General features: G+C 38.2%; 1 pseudogene; it reads right to left on the bottom strand.

Annotated features, from left to right (window-relative positions):
• The window catches only part of LOC143869965 (uncharacterized), a 51,529-nt pseudogene continuing 33,012 nt past the window's right edge, over positions 1-18,517 (bottom strand).

Below are 18,517 nucleotides of genomic sequence, written 5' to 3'. Positions count from 1 at the left end.
TTATAGGCTTCCTCGACGTGGTCTCATTTTTTGGAAACGACACATGATTGTCTCATCATTGATGTTATCAAAAATATCCTTCTCAACATATGGAATCAAGCAATCAGTCATAAATTGATCTGACATTCTATTGCGTAATCGATTCTTCAAGATCTTCATGGCAGAAAAGGCCCTCTCAACCGTTGCAGTTGCGACTGGTAAGATTAGTACCAATGTGATGAGCTTGTAAACAAGTGGATACAAGGCATGCTTTCCCTTCTCAACCATTTTTCCAACAAGATCTCCAATTCCTTTCAAATTCACAAAGTGAGTATTGGACCTCATATCAAGAATATATGTTTCAAGTTGGTTGTCTAATTCTTTTGTAGAATACTGAACTTCTGGAAATTCTTTTAGATAAAACTTAGAGAGTCGAATCAACTTCTCTTTATCAAATGCAGAAAATGAGTCACTTGGATTCAAACATGCAACACATAGAAGCAACTCTGTATTTGGTTCATTGAAACGACTATTGAGCTCTTGAAGTTGCAAGTCTATAACTTGAAAAAACAACTCAACTTGAAAATGGTGCAAGACCGTTCTTTTCTCTACATGCCGTCGCACTCTTCCAGGAACAACATAAGTATCAACCATATTAGGGACTTCTATGTCATGTTTGGCACAAAATGAAGAAATGTCATCTAACAAAGAATTCCATCCATTGTCTCGCATCAATTGTAGCCATTGTTTTGATATTCTCACTAATATCATGGCATTCACAATATCTTGATCCTTCCTTTGCAATGCTTGCGACAATTCATTTGTAATTCCCAATAAACTTATCACCAAATGAAGGGAAAATGCGAATTCAAAAGTTTGCAATGATTTCAAGAGATTATGTGCTTCATGTCTTTGATCTAAACTTAACTTTATATCCTTGACAATAAGATCAAGTACATCAAGAATAGAGGAAAACATATATTCCAAACTAACCAGTGTTGTATAGTGTGAGCTCCAACGTGTATCCCCTGCACGTTTGAGTGTGGTCTCTTGATTAAGTCCTTGTCCATTTGAAAGCTCACAATTTTCAAGTGCTTCCTTAATTTTGGCAAGTTGAATCTCCTGAAGAATATCATGGCGCTTACAAGAAACCCCCACCACATTTACTACATTTGTAACTAAAAAAAAAGAGATCGGAGATGTTCATATTTTTCTTTGCAACACCAACTAATGCCAACTGTAATTGATGAGCAAAACAATGAACATAGTAAGCATATTCATTCTCCTTCAATATTAGTGCTTTAAGACCATTAAACTCCTCTTGCATATTACTTGCCCCATCATATCCTTGACCACGAAGTCTCGATATGCTCAATTTATGCTTGGCCAATAATGCTTCAATTTCTTCCTTAAGGGATGTAGCAGTGGTGTTGGGAACGTGAATAATACCTAACAAACGCTCAACCACATGCCCAAGCTTATCTACATAACGTATAACTACGGCCATTTGCTCCTTGTTAGAAACATCACGAGCTTCATCAACCAAAATAGAAAACAATGAATCCCCGAGATCTTTAATGATTGAGTTAGTGGTTTCAATTGCACAAGCACTCACTATATCCTTTTGGATATCTGAAGTCACTAGTTTGAGATTCCCAGGACACTTCTCCACACAAACCCTCTTTATATATTCATTAATCATGGTCACGAACTTCAAATGTTGACGAAAGTTTCTTGGTTAAGCGAGTCACAAGATTCATCATGCCCGCGAAAAGGTAAACCTTGTTCTAAAAGGAATCGAGCATTCATAACTGAAGCATGCAAGCGAATTCGATAGTCACTTAGCTGTTGCTCTGTTTGCTTATTTACCAACGCTTCAATATGTTGCTTTTGATTCCTAAAAGCTTCACATTTACTCGAAGCTTGATTATGAGCATTATTAGGACCCCCTATATGTTTTCCAAATCTTTCTACTTTCTTCCAATTAGAGAACCCCTCAACAACAAAAGCATCACAACTTCCAACATGCTCCTTACTATCCGATTTAAAAAGATAGCAACACAAGCAATAAGCCGCATCTTTTGCAATGCTATACTCCAACCAAGTAGGATAATCATCAAACCACTTTGGATTAAACCGCCTATTCTCTTTTCCTTGCATAATTTGAAGAAAATCATGATTACGTGGTTGAATTGGACCCATTCCTAAGTATATCATTCGAACTTTTGCCCTATCAAAAAGTTGATAATCAGTTATTGGCCTTCGTAATCCGGGATCAACAGGAGGATTTGTAGGATCAAGTTCCAATCGAATTCTTTTAGAATTTTCGCGTTCTTTGGTGGGGACACTTGAAGTTGTAGGAGGGGTTATCGACTTTAATGACGGTACTCTTTTAAAATATTTTTCCATACCTAAAAAAACCAAACAAGAAAGACAGAACTTTTATCACTATATCACAAAAATATTTAATTATCAATACTCCATAACTGAAACAATTTTCTATTTCTACTCCAAGACCCGGACAAAGGTATAACAGATTGACAGATAAGATTAAAATTAAACTGAGATGCCAAGATCATTTTAACCCCCCCTATCCATTCACAAAAAGAAACAAGAGAAAAACAAATGCAATTCCTAAAGCAAAATGGTTTAAACAAAAAAAAAACCCACATGAAAATTACACACAAGTCTCACAAAATTGCACTTTTGGTTTATAAAGACCCCAATTCTAGGCTGAAATCAGATGTCAAGATCATTTTAATCCTTCCACCCCTCTCCATTCCCAAAAAGAAAAAAACAAATACAATTCCTAAAGCTCAATGGCTTAACAAAAAACAAGCCACATGAAAACTACACACAAGTCTCATAAAATTGAACTTTGGGTGCAAAATTGCAAATGTACAATTCTCACAAATTGCACCCAATTGGATTAAAGAGACCCCAATCCTAGGCCGAAATCAGACAAGATTATTTGTCAAAAATCCGAAAATAAACATTAGACCAGAAAAGCACAAAACAGTAAAACTAGCCTTAGCATCTTATTTTCCATTTTTGCTGAAATTCCATAAAGAAAATCCCTTTCAAATCCAGAAAAAAAAAACAACTTCCCTTACAGATCTCAAAATCAACTCTACAGATATTCTAACAGATAACAACATAAACACCCATAAATTTTAGTCTACAGAAAAAAAGAAGACAAAATGCCAATGAAACTTTAAGAGAGAGAGAGAGAGAGAGAGAGAGAGCAAATAAACCCCACCAAAAAAATGAAACCCAAGCTACAAAAAGAGAGAGAGAGAGAGCAGTGAAAGAAAAATCACCTCCGATACTTATACTAGTTATGGGCTTTCTTCCTTGCTTCATCTAGGGTTTGCCTTCGTCAGTTTGTCTGGGGTTTCAAATTTCAAAGATATTAAAGCAATAAAGCTAGGGTTCGAAAGATAAGAAAAGGCATTGAAAGATAAAATATTTTTTTTTTGGGTTTAACCGCTGCTGACAAGTGGGACCAATCGACCGTCGTAGCCCGGTCGACCGCCGCGGTAAAGCAAACTAGCCATTGGGGCATTTTCTGCTTGACTTTTTCAAGCCATTAATTTACAGTTTTACCCAAAACGATCATATTTTCAAATACTCTATATATACATGATTAAAACTTATCTCTACAAGCTTTTGAACATTAGAGAAAGATCAAATCTCATTTCTCTTTGAGCTTCAATATTTTATTTCAAAAGCTAAAAACCTCTTTGATCTTCCATTTCTACATGTTATCAAGAGGCACTCCATAGGGCTTTTATTTGCTTATTTCTTGGAGTGAATGTGAGCTTACAATGTTGTAATCCGCCTATTAAGAGGCACTGAGAGTTTTACATTTTATTTGTTCTTCATGTGAGGGTCTCCTCTTCGGCCTATGCGTACTATTATAACCTCCAACATGATTTTATAATTTCTCCTTTTTTTTCTAATTTCTAAATCATTTAGTAGCAAAAGAATCTATTCCTCCTTAAGCTCCAACATCAGGTCTAAAAAGATAATAATAATATAAGCAAAATACGACATCTTTTTATATATTGTATTTTATATTTTAACCAACCAATGGATAGCCCCCTTTCAACTAACGTAAAGGAGTGATTCAGGTTATGTGTCTACTTCTTACAGGTACTTGCACATCAGTGAGTCATTGTGGACACGGCTGACATCTATGATCTTCATTTTCTGAGCATTGTTTATCCAATCCTACCAAGAAAATTAGCGCTTCATTACCTGCAACAAGGTGGCATCAGAGCATCCCTGTGCCACTTACCCTACATTATAGTGGTGAAAATCATTCCCAAGCAGTGAACCATTCTTAGAGAAACCATTTTTTTTTTGGCGGGGGGGGGGGGGGGGGTTCATAATAGCAAGGATTAGAAAATCATGTTGGGTGTCATAATAGAACACATAACCAAGCCCCTCAGAAATGTGGAGATTTGATGAAACAAAACCAATGTATTCGGATAATGATAAATAAACAATCGGATTATAGACAAAATGAATAACGAATCTGTTTGAATGCATCAATTGACTGTTTTCGATTTTTAAAATAGCAAGGATTAACTTTTCGAGATTGTGATTGTAGACACCCCATTTTGACAGGGCCCTAAACCCGTGTATTCGAATGAAACCCCGAGGTTGAACAAGGTCTCGAAGTGCAAAGCCAACCCGAAAAACCTGGAAAATACTGTCGTTACCAGGCCCTCTGATCGATGTTCATAACCCGAGAAACCCCCCCTCCCCCTATCGAGGAAAAGAGTAGTTAAAATGCATCAGATGGTGGTTGTCCATGGAGGATGGGGGGGGGGAAGAAAATTCATCATTTTCCCTTATATATCATCGAACTAGGGTTTAGAGTGAGGAGGCCTCATTTTTGCAAAAGAAAAAAATCAAGAAAGAAAACAGAGAGAGGGAGGAGGAAAAGCCGCCGGCCGATCCTCACCCCACCACCAAGCCTCTTCCAAAACCGTACCCCATCTTCACCCTCCAACCTTCGGCCGAGCCGCCTCCATCTCCTCCCTCATCTCTCCTCTTCAACCACCATCTCCATCCCTTACCAGCAACCCAACCACCAAACCCACATCCGGCCAGCAACCCTTTAAAAAAAAAAAAAAAAACCTCCGACCGCCTCTCCCAACTCCGGCCAATCCACCCACCAACACCTCCTCTGTCCATCTCCCTCTTCAACCTCAAAACCCATTTATGCAAAACCAAAACCCCACCTTCATCAACCTCCTCTGTCTTCATCTTCTCCGGCAAGCTTGCCGGATTCCGGCCAAGACTACCCCACCACCGCCACCATCTTCTTCCTCCTCTGCTGCTATCCCATTCAAACCCATTTCAAACCCCCATGGAATCCGACCCAGCTAACCCACTTCATCTCCCCAAAACCCCTTATCTCAAACCCATCTCCCATCCATACCCCCATCATCTCTGCCCGAACCCTCCTCATTTTTCTTCCACCCACCTCCTTCTCCCGCCGGCCATCCATCCATCTCCGGCCAGCCCAAGCTCGACCCCTTTCGACTTCATCTCCTTCGGCCAACCACCACTAGCCGCCACCACCATCATCTTCCCCCCTTTTGTTCCCTTCACCCATCCGGTCAAAATCCACCTCACCGATCTCCACCATCTCTACAACTTCCAAAATCCAAACCTATCCCCTGTTCTCTGCAAAACCCACATTAAAACCATCCAAACCCTCTTCATTTCATTTTTTTCACCCCAACTCTGACCATCTTCCCACCCCATCTCCGATCCAACCCAGTAACTACCGAGATTACCTTCATCGATTCCGGCAATTTTGCCGGAATCCGACCGTTTCCTCTCCTCTGATTTCGGATCTTTCATCATCGTCATCGTTGCTATTGCATTCAACCCAAGAGAGATTCTGTACATGCATTGCGTCCTCGCGGCGCGGGGATCGTCTCCGGATCGGCAACTTTGTGCGGCACCGGCAATGGAAAATTAAAGAGTAACTAGCCCAACTCAGGTAATTTCTCATCCTCTTAGGCATTTTGGTCTGAATTCGAAGTAGGGATTAGTTGTTTGGTTACGTTTTGAAGTTTAAGTATGATCTCTGGAAATTCTTTTGGCTTATTTCTCGAAATTCAGTTCTCAGGTTTTCTTTTTGTCGCATCTATTCTCAGTGCTTTATGATCCAATGCACCTTGATTCGTAAGCTTGAGCTTATAGTAGTCATCTTCAGATGGTGATTTTCTTTATTTTTAGTTGGAAATCTATCAAATGGCTCATCTCAGGGCATTCCTTTTCTCTGCATTCCTGATGATCAACCTTTATCTTCATGTTTCCTATCTAATGAATTTCAGCATTTTAGTAGTCTTCGCGATTCAGTTGAATATTTTGATTAAGCCCAAACAGGTTCTGTTCGTGGTTCAGATCGCACATTAACAAAGGTCTCAATTGAATTGTTATGTTTTTGTTTTATTACAAAAGAGAAAATTCCTTGTACAGTGGCAGCATGAATCAGTCTTTTTCGGGGGTTTTAGAACTCTTTGCCTCAGGGAATTTGTCTTTTTCGGGCGCAGGCTATGACGAAATGCTTCTTGAGCCAACCCCTTCCCTTTCTGCCTTAGAGTTTTCGCAGGTTAAGGGATTTCTTCCTCTTTAGAGTCTGTCATAGAGAGTTTAGGATTTCGTCCTTCCATCTTTCAGAGTCAGTCTTCAGCATAGGAGTCTGTCCTATCATCATAGGGGTTAGGATTCTGTCCAATCTCTCACTAAGTCATGTGATTTTATCCACTCTTGCAAGGTATAGGATGCTGTCCAACCCTTGCAGAGTCGTGATTCTGTCAAATTCCCCCCGCAAAGCATAGGATGCTGTCCAACCTTTGCGGGATATCAGGAGTCTATCCTACCCTTATGATGATAGGATTCTGTTAGGATTCTGTCATCTTGTGTCAAAAATTCAAAAACACTTCAAAAACATCTAAAAACCAAAAATCTCAAAAATCAAGAGTCATTAAGAGTAGTTAGGAAATTTTGGTCCGAACTACGGATGGCTTGATCCCTAGCTGAGGGGTACATAGGCAGCTCAGGCGTGCAGCTGGCATCCTGAGTCCAGTCATCACCATTTTTACATCACATTTTTTTACACCATTTTACAAATATTTCTCACCTTTTCGTCCGAACTACGTTGGCTTGATCCCTCTTCGCAGGGTACGTAAGTAGCTTGGGTCCACCCAAGTTCAGTCAAACCTTTTTAATAAATATTTTCAAACATTTCAAAACAAAAGCAAAAATGGGCAAGGATGGTGATTGCCAGGTCACTCGGAGTCCTCTTTTCATTCCATTTCCAGTTTTCATCGTGATTTTCCGGTTTCCATCGGTTTTCTGACATTTTATTGGGTTTTGGGACGGGCGATGACGTAGCGTGGCCCCTTAACAGGGATTGTCCTCGCTGAGCCCAACGATAGGTCATGACGATCGCAAGACTCGTCCGATCTTCAGCAGATTAGGATCGCTGGGCTTGATTCCTTTTGAATCGCCCTCTGAGCCTATCGTGTGTTCCATCTTCTTTTCCCTGGCATTTTTGGTTCTCACATGCCGTTGATTTTCCGATTTCTTTCTTTTCTTACACCTTTTAGCTTGCTGTGTGCTTATCTTAGATTTCTCATGCATTCTAGTTTGTTTGTTCTTCTAGCGTGCGATCGATTGCCATTTTCTTAGTCTTATCTCTTGCATAGGCTCGCATGCTAGTGTGCTTACTTTACTGCTTTGATTGCTTAGCTATAGCGTTTATCCATTCGTCTTAGCTTGATTATCTGTCTAAACTTAGATATTTGCTTTTCTTATCTTATTATATTTGTCATTATCTGCTTAGTTGTACCTATGCATGCGATTGTTTATTGCTTTCTTAGATGTGATGAGTTAAGATTAGATGCGATAAGTTAGGATCTGGATGTTCATTTTCTTTGCCCATCCCCGGGTCATGCATGCTTAGATAGACGTTTTCTCGGGGATGATTATTCCCATTTCACATGATTTTTGCCCAAAACTCTTCAAAGTTAATAATAAATGGCATAAGAGACCAGGTGCTTGCACTTGGGCGAATTGGGGGTGCCTAACCCCTTCCCCATTCGTCATCAGGCACGGACCTTTTGTATCTCTGGTTATCTGTTGCGACAGAGCACAGCATGGGATCCAGGGCCTACTTCCTTGGATGGCGACTCTTTCTTTGTTTAAGGTGCGTCTCGAATCCGGGCTGGTCCCCGAGTCGAGAGGTATCTCACTTTACATCGCCGCTCATGCTGTGAGGGGCACTCTTTCGAGAGTTCCTTGGTGGAGCTCTCCTTCACGTGGATGATCTAGAGACTCGTATGGGGGACCCGTCCCCCCGCCTCTCTCGGATCGGGGTCCACAGTGATTAATCCGATAACTCCAATAATCAGGGTAATTTTTTGAAATTGGTGTAGTTCCTTAATGAGAAAAATGACAATATTAATCGTGTGGCATTGCAAAATGCTCCGAAAAATCATAAGTTACCAGCATCTAATATACATAAGCAAATAATGAATGTCGGAGCATTTGAAACTACTAAATGATCTTGGGAATGCATTATTCCCTATTTTAGTAGATGAGTCACGTGAAATATCAATAAATGAGCAAGTGATTATAGTCTTCTGTTATATGAATTTGTGTGTGTGTGTAATTGAACGTTTTCTAGATATCATGCATGGTAGTGATACCACTGTCTGAACACTCAAAGCGACAATCAAGTCGATGTTAGCCAAACATGGATTAAGTATTGAACAATTACGAGGGAAGGAATATGATGGAGTAACATGTGTGGTAAACTTAATGGTCTCAAAATATTGATTCTGTCGGAGAATTAGTTTGTTTATTATGTTCACTACTTTGCACATCAACTTCAATTGACACTAGTTGTTGTTGCAAAAAATTATATCGAAATTGCAACTTTCTTTAACTCGATTACAAATGTTTTCAATGTTGTAGGAGCATCATGCAAGCGTCGTGATATTTTTGTGAAAAACGAACTACAAAAGTTATTGCTGCACTCGGAAAAAATGAGTTTTCTACTTGTCGTGGCTTAAACCAAGAGACTAGTTTTAAACGACCTGAAGATACACGCTAGAGTTCCCATTATTTTCACAGGATTTAAGAACTACGTTGCCTTGATGCTCGTGGAGGAGGGGATACATAGGCGGCTTCGGATGAACATCAGACCATCCGAAAAATCGGGCGACAACATTTAGAGTCTTAGGGTTTGTTATTACTATTTTAGAGTTTGTATTTAATGTTACCATTGTTTCTTGCGCGTTTTCTTTTCGGATTGAGATTATTTTCCTATTTGATTATTCACATGCTTAGCTGTAGCATTAGCATGCCTATCTTATCTAGTTTATTGCCTGTTCACATGTTTAGCTGTAGCACTTGTTCATATTCTATTGATCACATGTTTAGTTGTTAGTTGCTTTACTATTTTTCTCGCTTATCATATCTCATTATACTTGTTCCTTTATTTACGTTATACCTTTAGCTGTAGCATGCATGTGTTTGCCCACCAAAACTTAGACACTCATTAGTATGACACTCATAACTTAGCTATGCTTAGGTGACACTTCTTTTATTTATTTTGTATGTGCTTATTATCCCCGGGTCATGCATGCTTAGGTAGACGTTTTTCTCGGGGATATTTGTTCTCATTTCACATGATTTTCACCCAAAACTCTTCAAAGTTAATAATAAATGGCATAAGAGACTAAGTGCTTGCACTCGGGCGGATGGGTTGCTCTTCGGACCTTCCTCATTCGTAATTAAGCACAGACCTATATATATATATATATCTGGTTATCTATTGCAAAGAGGATTTATTTTTATGGGTTCTAGGGTTGACTTCCCTGGATGGCGACTCTGAGTTATTTTATGTACATCTTGGTTTTGAGCCCCGGCTCCGGATCAAGAGGTATCTCATTTTTATCGCCACTCGTGCTATGCTATGAGAGTGACACCATTTTGAGAGTTCCTTGGTAGAGCTCTCCTTCATGTAGATGATCCAAAGGACTGACGGGGGACGCAATCTCTCGTCGCCTTCTCAGGATCGGGGTCCACAGGCTGGCGACTCTGCTGAGGAGTTCTTGAAACATTGGCTAACTCTGTAAAAATGCCATTTTTACTAATTTTGAAGAAATTTGGGCTAAAATCATGTTAAATGAGAACTTTTTCGTTAGAAATCCAGGGGCACCAAATAGGTACGTAAAATAAGGGATTCACACACTGCACAACATACATTATCATATTCTTTATTTCTTTCATTGTTTTCATTATTGGCCTTAGGGATAGATACGACGCGTACCAGATGTGATGTCATTACCCTGATGGAACCGTTGAATCTATTTCCAAGCTATGCGTCGGTGCTGCCCCCGTAGACACTAGGCATACTTGTGTCTACAACAGCCGGTGAGCAATGAACATACTCTGTATAACGATAGGCATACTTGAGTTATACATCAAGAATATGGTCATATGCATAGTGTCCTATAGATTGAGTCAGGCGCCATACTTTCATTTTATATATAGTATGTACATAAATATATTTGCTGACTTAGTGAAACCCAACTGCGAAATGCATGTCTACATATATATATATATATATATATATATATATATCGCATTCATATAGGACATACATGTGTGATGGAAACACATGTGAGCTTAGGATAAAAATCAGCCTACCCATGTAGTGTAGAAGGGTAAGTCACACTGTGGTTACCCGTCGCGCTGTCTAGTATACTCACATGTCAGTCTTTAGTCAAGAGTCTTGACTCTGTTAGATTATATTAGGGCTGGTGCCCCTGGTTAGGGTATATATATATATATATATATACTATATCTATTGTGATATATCCCTTAGATTGTGTTTTTATATCTATTTCAGTCATATCATTCTTTCAAACATGGTCAGTGATCCTTGCTCTTACTTGGTCATCATTTAGATTATGATCTACCCTGTGATCTCCGGTTATATGATTGTTCAAAGTGTCTCAGATTTACATCCGATTCATCGGTTGTTAGATCAGGGCTTACTTTCTAGTGAGGTTTTCTGGTCTATTGTCGTCGATTACAGTTTGTTCACTCTTTCAGTTTTGGATTTGGCCGATATTTTTTTTATTCATCACCTTCTGCGGCTACTCCTTGATTCTTCGTTATTCATTCTTTGTGCTAGCTGTTAGACCAGGGCTTGTCTATAAGTAAAGTTTTCTGGTCTAACTATTAGCTAGATTCTTCTATTCTTTCAGTCTTCCGACCTGGTTAGTAATTTCATTATTCTGACCATGGTCTACCTTATTGTTTTTCGAGTGTACAGTTGTGTTGTTCCATTATACATGTCTTATTTGCTGAGTCGATTTGTAGTTTTGTTATCTTTTTTTACATACCCGGTTCGTTGAGTCGATTATTTAGATTATGATCCATTTTTAGTGGGTATTCCTAGTCTAATTCATCCTATTTACATCCTTTTGACTTGGTTGGTGGCATTTCTCTTGCCATTGTTGAAACCATAATCTATCTTCTCATTCTCGGATTGTACAGATCTTTTGTGTATATCATGTTTTGTCGATTGATTACATTAGAACCCATTTCTAGTGGGGGATTTCTGGTTTAATCAATAGTATTTATATTTTTTTTGGATTCATTTGATTGATGGCATGTACTTGTCACTCTCATGGCCACGGTCTATTTACTACCCTTTTGATTATATATCCATTCTTTTGTTGTATCATAGATTCATGTTGTGCATATATTATTCATTAGGTTATATTCTTGAATGTTCACCTGTTCTGTCTTAGATATGGTCGATGGCTTGTCCGCTGTCTCAATGGCCATAGTCTATCATTTCTGATCATATTGATCGTACAGTTGTTGACATCCATCGTCAAATTTTAGATCTAGTCCTTGACCCTACTTTTGTCATTCTTATGGCCATGGTCTATCATCTGATATATTGATTATCCATTTGATCTATGATTGCTTGTCCTTTATTATGTACTCTTGTATCATACCGTGATCATTAATGGATTGATTGTATCTTGCCCATCTATCGCATGAGTGCGTGATCATTGCTGAGATCGAAGCTTATTTAGATTAGGGGTGTTTATTGTTCCTAACTCTTACATACCCAAAATAAGAGCAGTCATACTCAAAGAAAACATAAAGGAGTTGATTGAAGATTTCTTGAGACCTGTTGATGTAGGTCATATCATCACAGCCTATTTTCCTTTGACCATCATAGACAGTTTTTCTTTGACTTTCTAAATTAAAATACCCATTGATGTGTTCAAGATTACTCTTGTCTATATTTGTTCAGAACCTTTATCCCATGACTATTGATCTAGTATGTGCGCTTCCAAGTCAAGAGCCTGTATTCAGCGAAAGACCATTCTTCCAAAAGACTAACAATTTCCAATCACACTTGATCCAGGCAGTCTATTGCTTCACCCGCATTATCAACATAGTTTTTTGTTGCCTCATTTAACCTAGACCTTGTGGAGTTGCCTTTTCTAAGATTCCTACTCCGAGATCGAACTCTATAGGTATTATTATCATGGAGGAAGGCATGCTAGCTGTGAACCTTCAGTGCCAGTTCATTACTTTTGAAGAAGTGTCTTGTGTTTTGAGAGTTTGTCTTTTTTTGAATAAATGCCAATTCTCATTTTGAAGTTGGCAAGTCAAGTTGTGTCAATATTATCTTGTGTGTATTGAGTCTGTTAGTCTTTTTCATCGAGTCAATGTTTAGTTCTTTTGAGGCTCATAAGAAAAAATGTCATGTTTGTCAGTCTTCTCATTTAGAGTCAGTGTTTAGCTCTTTGTTAAAATTCAATGTAGAGCCCATTGAGGCGCGTCGAAAAGTCATTGATGCAGTCTTCAATTCAATAAAGTTGTTGATTTCATATCTTTGATACTCTATGATTCACTCTTAGATCTAATGTTTAAACAACTTAAGAAACCTTTCTCGGATGAGAATGCAGACGAAATTCCCCTCGAGATTTGAAAATGGTCAAATGAGAGGATGAGCGTCGAGCATAGCCACTTGAAGAAGAAATCGAAGCTATAGATAGTGGTATCGAAATCCAAAACACGGGAAAGATGGATTGACAAAACTTTATCTCCCGAGGAGCGCGAGGAATTGATAACCCTGTTTAGAGGAGTTTGAGGTAGGCTTGCTTGATCCTATAAGGATAAACTAGGAGAATGTCATGTTTGGTGTAAAGCAAGACCCCATTGGCTTTAGACATTCAGTCAAAAAGTGAGATCTTAAATAATGAGCATCAGACATTCAATGGAGCTGATGAGAAGTTGAGAGAAGACTTTCAGATAATGAAGTCATAGTTTTTAGCCTTAAAAAAACACTTGGGCTGGATGTACTCAATGAGATTCTAAGGTGGAATATTTTAAAAGTAAGGACAATTCTTATGTCCGAAAGAAAGAGAGTATACCAAAACGAAGGAAAGCAGGAGAAAGACAAGAAGGAGAAGAGAATGTGTCCTTAAGACAACTCTTTAGGAATATAGAAGACCCAGATGATGAAGTCAAGGAGATAGATTGGATATGAGAATTGTCTCCAGCATTTGGAGACTAAGGAGAGTTGTAGAATCTTGAGCACAAAGTTAAGATCTTCAAGATGAGAAGTTGAGCATCGTGGTTGAGGTCTTGCATGCAAATACCGCCAGATTCCTCGATAAACACATTCAAAGTTTTGAACCTTACTCCTCAAGAACTTGCACTTCAAAACACCAGGAGGCCATCCTTGGACGTTTAGGCTTTTATAGCCAAAATTCTAATGTTTAAAAAAACCCTTTTGTGAACCCTTTGGACCAAAAATTCAAATCAAACCATTTCCTTCTAACCACATTATAAACCAGGGGCATTTTTTTAAGATTTTGAACGACATTATGACCTGATCCCCACCTCTTCAGGGGAACGTAGGTATCCTGTATGCCAGGTTTTGTCAACCTTTGGGATAAAAGCAAAATTATTCCCTGTCAATCTTTTTGAAGCTAAAAGCTAAACCATTCTTTGCTAAACCCCAAAAGGACGAACTGCGCGAACCTGATTCTCCATTTTTGGGGTACGTAGGCAATCTGGCTAGACCAGATTCGGGCCAAATCATTTGAAATTTTGATATCTAACCCTTTTGAACCCAAGCCCACCTAGAAAGTCCTTCTGGTGAAACAAGCAAAGGTTCAAGCCAAATGAAAGTAAAAACAGAAAGAAAAGAAAAGAACGAGAGTCTGAAGACCCACTAGGTTGAAAACCTTAGACGGTAGCTTAGATAAAGTCACGTACTTGCTAAGTCGATAACCAAAGGAGTCGGCATATGCAAAATTAGGGTAGCGGTCTGATGGGTTGAAAAATTGAAGAGGCAATCCAATCAGGGGCAAAGACTTCCCACAAAGAGTTGAGGTGATGCAAAAGAAGTTTCTCAGTTATGAAGAATCCCAGATTGCATGTAGTGTGAGTGAAAGTTGAGACAAGTAGTTTGCAAGACTGAAAGCCTGGAAGACATTTGTTGTGACTTCCTGTAATGAGGAGACTCGAAGAGATGGATAAACAATCACTACAGGGCAGGATCTTAAAATCCGAGTAGTGTCAGTGAGACTTACTTTAACATCTTTTTAAACTATGGGCATTAAGACTGAGCAATCCAAAGGGGGTAATAACCATGACGGAAATCCCGATGGAGGAAATTAGGTTCTCTTAACATGGTTTTTGAGATTACTTTGAGAGTGGCTGACCTTACCATTGAAAAAGGATACATTTGATCTAAGGCTGAATCAAAATTTAGTCAAGTCCCTTGAATATTGTAAGTCTTCTTTGAAAGAGTCCTTAGGAGTCTGTTCATTGTTCATCCTTATTTTCTTTTAGAATCCAAAATGTTTGGCACCGGAAAGAACTGGTGTACATCTCTGAAATATGAAGAAAAATTCAGAGTAGATCACGGTTTAGGAATCAAAGAAAGGTAAAAAACTTCTTATTCAGGCCTGTCAGAGATATCACAAGCAGTGACCAGCAAATGAAAGAATTCTCAGATCCAGTCTTTGTGGATATGGTTTTACCACTATACCAAAGAAAGAACCCATGCAAACTTAAATTTTTCCTACTTACCTTGGTTCTGCTTTCATAAGACCTTGTCATGGAAGCACATCATACTAGGGTCATCTTTTATGATTCGCATCATAAAAGATATTACACAATGATAACTGAGATATCTATTCTTAGCAAATAGAAACCAGAGAAGCTTGAACACACTATTTGAGTTAAATTTTCAGATCAAATTGTCTCTTTCGGAGTCAAAGTTTCAGAAACTTCAATTTCCAACGGAGTCTAGAATCCGTTCCTACAGTCCTCAAACCTCAGTAGAATGCTTTGCACCAGTTAAGAGAGTCAATACCTAAAGATCTCATTAATCTACTTGAGGTTTGCTTTCAGCAAAGATCATGCACTCCTAATTAATCTCAACGAGAGATAACTAATCCATTAGTGAATTCAATCAAAGTTGGCAAATTTTCTTTAATCATTTTAACCAGTTTCTTTTTTAATAAGGATAGAAATTGACGGCTCTGTACTTAGAGTCTGGTATTTTCTTCTGTCATTTTGAGTTTAAATAAGGATAGAAATTGATAGCTCTATGCTTCAGAGTTTGGTCTTTTCATCCATCATTTTGAAAAAATTTAATAAGGAAGAATTTACCATATTCCGTGTTGCACGGTTTGACCTTTCTTCCATCATTTAGAAAAAAACCTTTGGTTTACATTTGTTTTGACAAAATTTTTAATAAAGCTATAAAAAAAAACTCTTTGAGTGATTAGTGTGTACTTATTTTGATTTGTACTCTTTAAGTGTTTGGTTTTTGTTTACTTTGGAAAAGTTTTAATACAATGACAAAAGAAAAAAAAACTCCTTGAGTGTTTTTAAGAAATAAAAAAATTGCCGGATTTAGTGTTGCACGATCTGGTCTTTTTCTCAATCATTTTTTAAAAGAGTTTTAATAGAGAAGAAAATGACCAGATTTAGTGTTGCATGATCTGGTCTTTTCCTCAATCATTTTGAAAAAGAAGGTTTTAATAGAGTAGAAAATTACTGGATTTAGTATTGTACGGTCTGGTCTTTTCTTCAATCATTTAGAAAATGTTTTAATAGAGTAAGAAATTGCCAGATTTAGTGTTGCATGGTCTGGTCTTTTCTTCAATCATTTTGAAAAGGTTTTAATAGAGTAAGAAATTACTAGAACCTATGTTGCACGGCCTGGTATTTTCTTCAATGTTTGGAAAAGGGTTTAATGGAGTGAGGAAATAACCAGAATCTGTGTTACACAGTCTGGTCTTTTCTTCAAGTGTTTTGAAGAGTGTTTTAACAGAATAAGAAATTATTGGACCTCGTGTTACACGGTCTGGTCTTTTCTTCAAGTGTTTTAAGCAAAAATGTGTTAATAGAGAAGGAAATCACTGGATTTCGTGTTATACCATCTGGGCTTTTCTTCAATCATTTTGAAAGGTTTTAATAGGAGGAAATCACCGGATTTCGTGTTATATGATCTGGTTTTTCTTCAATCATTTTGAAAGGTTTTAAGAGGAGGAAATCACCAGAATCTGTGTTACACGATCTGGTCTTTCCTTTAATCATTTTGATAAGATTTTAATAGGAGGAAATCACCGGATTTTGTGTTACACGATCGGGCTTTTCTTCGAACATTTTAAAATGTTTTAACAGGAGGGAAATCACTGGATTTCGTGTTACACTATCTGGTCTTTCCTTTAATAATTTTGATAAGGTATTAATAGGAAAAAAATTACAGGACTTCATGTTGCACGGTCTGGTCTTTTTGGAAAAGCTTTAAAGAAGATAGAGAAAGAAGTAAGAAATCACCGGATTCTGTGTTGCACGGATTGGTCTTTTTTTCCTTCGCCCTGGTATTAAATAGCCGGATGATTAGTAGTGCAATGTCAAGTAGTGACTTGCCTAATCATCGTTCCATAATGTGTCGCATCTCTAATGAATTTAAGAGTCAGGCATATCTACGAAGAGGTTTGTAGGGGACTGTTTAGCAGGACATACAAAATTGAGTTTATATGGGACTGTTTAGCAGAACCATGTAAATCGGGAGTGATTCGCTACCTTGAAAGAGAGGAGTCAGAGTTACTCGGATAGTTAAACAGATGATTTTCAGCAATGATATGTATAGTTATCGCCTGGTGAAATTTGGTTTCGCCCCGGTATTAGATGTTTGAGTTTTGCTCAAATATTCGAGTACCCTAATAAGTGGTCAAATAAGTTTTGGACTGATCGACAAGATAAAAAAAAAACTCTTTGAGTGTTTGGATTTGTGCTTGTCTTAGACGAGTTACAATGTAGCTTTTAAAAAAAGGGGGGGGGGATTTCTAGAAAACAAAAAAGAGAAAAAACTCTATGAGTGTTTGGATTTGTGTTTGTCTTAGACCAGTTACAATATAGTTTCTAAAAAAAATGTTTCTATAAAAAGGGGAACTCTTTGAGTGCTTGATTTGTTCTTGTTCAAGTGATTAGTTGGCTTGTTTGGTTTGTGCTCTTTGAGCAGTTGTGGTGTATGCTTTGGTTTAGCCTTGTTGAAAAAAGAAGAAGTATGTTTGTGTTTTGTGATTACTTGTAAGCCTTTGTTAATTGATGTGAATAATTGAGTCATGAGTATACGAGAGAGACCATCTCATTCGGATGTCATGGTTGCCATGATAGGAGCCGGTGAGAGGCTATTTCCCTATTAACTTTGAGTTTTGTAGTGTCATTTTGTTGCTCTACCCTTGTGAATACCGTTCTTAGAACCAAAAACCAAAAATTTGCTTTGCTTTATTTTTGGGTCGATCAAAATGTGTTGTCTATTCAGCTTTGACATTCACGTGTCAAGCACGCTCTGCCAAAGATGGGCATATGTAGACACCCCATTTTGACCGAACCCTAATAGCCTGGTTTGATTAGAAAATCTTTCAAATAAATGAATTAGTGTCCCAAATTGTACCTCAAGGTAGGTTAGGATCCCAAGTAGGTCCTTCTAAAATTTCATCTGAATCTGTCGAGTTTTGCCCAACAAACAAGTGACGTTGGTAGTGTAGTATAGTACAGGAATAAGGGGGGTGATTTATCCGCACCAGGGGATGTCCAAAGAACAAGGGGAGTGAATTAGCCCGTCTAGGTCGAAGCTTGTTTGCGCGCTCATCATTTTTTTGTGCGCCTATCAATTGGAGGGTGCTAATATCAGTAACCTCTATTTGGTATAAAAACCAATGAATGAAAAAATGAAGGGACTATTCATTTTCTTTAGAAAAATTAAAAAGAAAGAGAGAGAGAGAGAGAGTGCGAGAGAGAGGGAGAGCCAAAAACCCAAATCCTAGCTTCTTCTCCATTTTTCCGGCTGATCTCCGGCAAGTTCTGACTGAAATTTCGGTCAATCTTGATCTTCTCTTTTCATTGCTTCCTTCTTTGGATAAACATTAGATCT

Source organism: Tasmannia lanceolata, unplaced genomic scaffold, assembly GCF_043159265.1.
Source record: "Tasmannia lanceolata isolate RefF3 unplaced genomic scaffold, GAP_Taslan_0.1 ptg000003l, whole genome shotgun sequence".
NCBI classification, from domain to species: domain Eukaryota; kingdom Viridiplantae; phylum Streptophyta; class Magnoliopsida; order Canellales; family Winteraceae; genus Tasmannia; species Tasmannia lanceolata.
Note: the sequence above shows the minus strand (reverse complement) of the source record. Positions and strands in the feature narration are given on the sequence as shown.